Consider the following 5,580-nt stretch of genomic DNA (forward strand, 5'->3'; position numbering starts at 1 on the left):
TAATTAATTATAGCAAGTGGCTAATACGGTCAAATATCATGGAACTTTAATTTACTCCATGCTTCTTAGTTCTTATGTCCATGGATTCGGTGCTAAAGCATCTTTTCTCATTTTCTTAATTATATTTTTATTTCTCACTTTTGACCTATGAGTGAATTGATTCTATCCCTTCTATTGTTCATGCAAAGAAAATGCATCACCTACGTACCACAATACCTACAAATAAGTTTTGCTAATTTTGTGACCATCACTAATTATATATTGTTTATCATCATCATTAACTTAATAATTATTGTTTGTTATAGGCTTCAATTCAAAGGCACATGCCATGGGAACTAACTAGCGTTTAGAGCAGTAGTTAGAATAGTGAGGCTATTTCTTTTTTTTTTTTTTGGGTAGTATTTTTAGTTGTTTTTAATATCTTTTAATTTGATAAGTTAAAATTAATTTATTGTAAATTTAAATTATATTTAAAATTTTATTATTGATTAATAAATTACTATATATACAAAATAAAATTTAAATATCTAACATACAATTATTCAAGCAGACGAATAAACTGACTATTCGATCCACCACAAATTAATTATTGATGTGGTAATGTAATTTTTTTTTCTTCTGAATTTAATATTTTCAACTGGAGAGAACCCTGCTGAGTTTACCATGTGCTAATGTGCGGCAATTGATTGATATTTTTGTTATAATAATAATTTTTAATGGATATTTTCGCCGCTCTGAATCCTGATCATAGTACTGCAGTTATGACAGACTTTGGTTAAAGAAATAATTAAATCAACAAGAGAAAAAGAAAAATAGAAGATAAAATTTTGAAAATGAAGCAAGGCATATGAAAGTGAAATGGGTGGTCTAAAAGGAATCTAAGGATTTGGAAACAAACTTTTGTTACGAAGATAGTAATAATTTGACCGGTCATATATATTATTAAAGAAATAAAAAAAAAAAAAAGAAAACCTTTTAAGAGTCACATGCATCTAAGCATGATTATCATTGGTAAACAAAATTAGTGATAGAAAATTAGAAAGTACATGATACACAGCAATTTTATTGCTAGTAGGGCATGCAAGAACTATTTGAGTCAATGTGAAAGCGAAGATTGTTGACTGGTATGCACGCCGGTGAAAAATTCGAGCCTGCTGTGATGCTTTCTGAGAAATTCAGTACTCAATTTATTATGCAATTAGCTTGGTCAAAACATGACGTGGATGGTCAAACATCATGTCACGTGGATTGCTGTGGTTGGTTTAAAATATTCGTCACCCCAAAAAATTCTTCACAAGTTTGCAGAAATATATCATTTCACAGTATATATTGGACTTTTAGTGATATACTCATATCTAACTTATATTACTTATATATTAAAATATATAAAATAATGCATATATGTAGATATCAATGTATAATTATTAATTTAATTATTAATTTTTAATATGTACAAAGTATTTTTAATTTATTTTTTTATTATTTTATCGTTGAAATATATTAGAGATTTGAAGTGAGATAAAGCATTATTATACTTATACAGTATTAATTTTTGAATATTGAAATAATTTTTTTTTGGCATTATATATTTTGATAGAGGTGAATTTTGGTTTACATATAATAATGTAATCTATTTTTACTATACATAATGAAAATATGAAAAAGATTTATATATAATTTTATTTGTTAAAATACCTTTTACCAATATACAATCCATAAAATATATTTTGTAATGTGTTCCTGCGTATGAAGTCGAGGTATAACAACTCCTTCTACTAGCGAATGTGTCCAGGTGGAAGAGGTATACGTCGGCTGAACTGTAACACCTGTAAAAAATACTCCGACACTCAAGTAAGAATGTGAATTAAGTGAGAAAGTGATAATGAAATTAGAGTGAATTATGTGACCTCTCTTCTAAGGTTATTTACTTGCTTATATAAGCATGTAGTTTGTTCAGTTGGAGCTTGTTTCGGGATTTTTTACGTTTAATGCAGTCAGTTTTGATGATAACGTTTGACTTGGTTTGAGAAGGTTCGAGCTTTGTTAAGCTCATCCGGATTTTGTGGTAACAGTTTTGGAGATAGTTTTTGACTTGGTAGGAGCTGTTATCAGATTACGTAGCCGAGTTCTGACTTGACTTTTTCGGGTTATTAGCCGAGTTTAATTTTGGGTTGTTAGCCGAGGTATAGGGTACGTATCATAGCCCCCAAACTTGCCTTGTGTTCCAGAGGAAACATAGGCGAGCTTCTAGTTTCTTCGTATACCTCAGCTATTGTAGGCATGATGCTCCCGAGCTTGCATTTGTTCCTGTCCAGTAATCTACGCCAAGGTATAACTCCTTCTAGTGCTGAGGTATAACTCCTTCTTCCGTGTGTATGGAGTTTTCTGTCCTAAGAGCACAGACGCCAAGCTATACTTCAGTTGTCGAGGAACACCGGAGGAGGTTGGGACCTGTAAAGAGGCTCTAACGCTCAAGTCAGAAAGAATGTTTTAGCTTTCTTTGAAAGAGAAAATAAAAAGGAGAGTTCTCTTGTACTTATCCTGCTATGTTTACTTGGTTCTGTTTATATAAGATTTGTATATGACTTAGTTGTGGTATATATGTTCTCCTCATTCCGAGATATGAGGCATGAATACCGTCCGAGAATCTCACAGAGAATCATTTGGTGGCTTCTTTGAAAAGGTCTTTTTAGGGTTATCAGCAATTAACCGTTTTCTTTTTGAATTTGCTGCACGTGGCCGAGTTATAACACACGCGGCCGACTTATACGGATGGATCACGAACTACTTTATTTTGAATTTGCAAGTGGCCGAGCTATAGTTTACGTGACTGATGTATAAGGACAAATCAGAACTAATCTCTAAATTATAGTTTATATCCGCCGAGTTATAATGACTAAATCACAACCCCCAAGATTGACCTGTTTATTTTTAAGAAAAGTAAGTTGAGCTTTTATGAAAATTGAGTTATAACTCGGCAGGATGTAGAAGAGATGTGGTTGTGTTATAAATCAAAGATATAAGAATTAGCCCCCAAGATCAACCTGATAATCTTGAAAATAAAATTGGACAAGTTTGTCACTGAAAAATGGGTTGCTTATTTCAATATATTTTTGAACGAGCTTATAGGTAATTGTTTGTTGAAATGCTGCCGACTTATAGGTGATTGTTTGTTAGACTGACGCCGACTTATAGGTGTCAGTTTGTTGGACTGAGGCCGACTTATAAGTGTCGATTTGCTTTGATTGATTCAAACTTATAATTATCAGTTTGTTTGAAGTGATTCCGACTTATAAGTGTTGGTTTGTTGAATTGATTCCGACTTATGGTTGCCGGTTTGTTAGATTGGTTCCGACTTATAACTGTCGGTTTGTTTTTGTATGCCGACTTTAATATTAGTTTGCCATAATATGTGTAGAGTGTAAACAATAGCTGAACTAAAGGCATGGATAAAAATAAAGAATGATGAAGTTAAAAATAATATACTCTTTATTGAGGATTACTCTCTTAATATAGAAGGTATAGGATGAAAGTGCCTCATTAAAACCTCTCCAAGCAAAATTCGATGTAGAAAAAAGTCGTGTGAGTAGAAAAAAGAGTACATCTTCGAGCCACAGTTCTTTGCCTAGTAGTGCTTGAAGGGTATAAGTCCTCTGCCGATCAATTTGTTGATTCAAAAAGATCCTCCTGGTCATCTTCTTTTGATTGAGTTGGTTTATTGATCTGTCGAGCTTCTCTAAGCTCTTCTATTTCCATCTGTCCAACTGCTTTTTCTCGAAATTTTGCTAAAGTCTTTAGCTTGGTCACGGCTATAGTCTCTTGAAATTTTTCAGGACGGAGGCCGCTTTTAAGTGCGTGCAGGTGGACCTCGGGACTGAGGTCTGAGATCTCTATAGCTACCGTGGCGAATCGTGTCATATAGTCCTTCAGGCTCTCGTGTTGTCCTTGTTTGATAGTGCTGAGGTAGTTTGATCCGTGTACGTATATCCTTGATGCGGCGAAGTAATCAATGAAAGACCTCGCCAGCTCTTCAAAGGAAGAAATTGTACCTGCAGATAATTTAGAGAACCACAGTAAAGCAGCACCATCGAGATAAGTGGAAAAAGTTCGGCAGAGTACGAGCTCATTATTAGCGCCGTTAAAAAATATCATGGACTGGAATTTTTTAATGTCAGCACGGGGGTCACCAATCCCCTTGTATGGCTCAGGGAGGTGGGCAGCACAAAATTCTTTGGCATTTGGAAATTGGTAATCTCTTCAGAGAAAGGGTTGTCTAACGTCAACTTCTCCTTTGGTGGGGTGATGCTTAGAGGGTCTGTGTTGCCCAAGGCCGAGCTTTTGGAGTTTCCTTCCTCGTTCTTTCTGGCATTATTATGGGCGGACAGCTCGGCTATCCTTCGAACTTCTCCATGGAGTTCAGCAATCTGAGTTGGAAGCTCGGCCTGTGTGGGCTGATGAACCCCGTTATCGGCCATGTTGGAAGATCAGAAATCCTGCAAAAAAAAAAAAAAAGAGTAAAGAGCTGGGTATGAAGTTGAGGTATAACAACTCCTTCTACTAGCGACTGTGTCCAGGTGGAAGAGGTATACGTCGATTGAACTGGAACACCGCGGCGGGAGCACCTGCAAAAAGCACTCCGACGTTCAAGTAAGAACGTGAATTAAGTGAGAAAGTGATAATGAAATTATAGTGAATTATGTGACCTCTCTTCCAAGCTTATTTACTTGCTTATACAGGCATGTAGTTTGTTCAATTGGAGATTGTTTCGGGATTTTTCATGCTCTGCAGTCAGTTTTGATGATAACGTTTGACTTGGTTTGAGAAGGTTCGAGCTTTGTTAAGCTCGTCCGAATTTTGTGGTAACGGTTTTGGAGATAGTTTTTGACTTGTTAAGAGCTGTTATCAGATTACATAGCCGAACTCTGACTTAACTTTTCCAAATTATTAGCCGAGTTTAATTTTAGGTTGTTAGCCGAGATATAAAGTACGTATCATAATGCATAAAGATTTAAATCCATTACTTTTTAATTTAAACATAAAATATTTACCTTCTTAGTTCACATTATATTTGTTATTAAGGTACATATTTCATTAATAAACACATTAGTGGTTATTATAATATAGTTATTGGTAGCTACCAACTAATTATAATTTAAATAGCATAGTCTTTTCATACTCACCTAAAAATCGCGAATTCAAGTCTCGCTTCTAGCTTAAACAAAAAAATAGTTACTGGTACGGTGGCCATATCGGACGGGGATGAGTCCCACATGTGGACATGTGAAGTGCACAAGCGATGGTCAGGTCCAGAAGATAGAACTTCCCTCTATAATTCTACCATTTATTCGCAAACACCCTATAGTTCCCACGGTTCTATGCATTAATTAATTTTCGGTAAGATTATTTGAAAATGTCCGGTGTTAATTTTCGTCATACTTACCAACCACTAAATTAATTACGAGCAGACAGATTCTGTATGAATATAATGTGGGGGAAGTTTACTTTCTTTGACTAGGATATATATCACAATAGGAATATGCGTGGGGAAGATCTATTATTAACCGCTGAAAGGGATTGAAC

The sequence above is a fragment of the Arachis ipaensis genome, chromosome B8 (genome assembly GCF_059453495.1).
Source record: "Arachis ipaensis isolate K30076 ecotype BB chromosome B8, ASM5945349v1, whole genome shotgun sequence".
Taxonomy (NCBI): domain Eukaryota; kingdom Viridiplantae; phylum Streptophyta; class Magnoliopsida; order Fabales; family Fabaceae; genus Arachis; species Arachis ipaensis.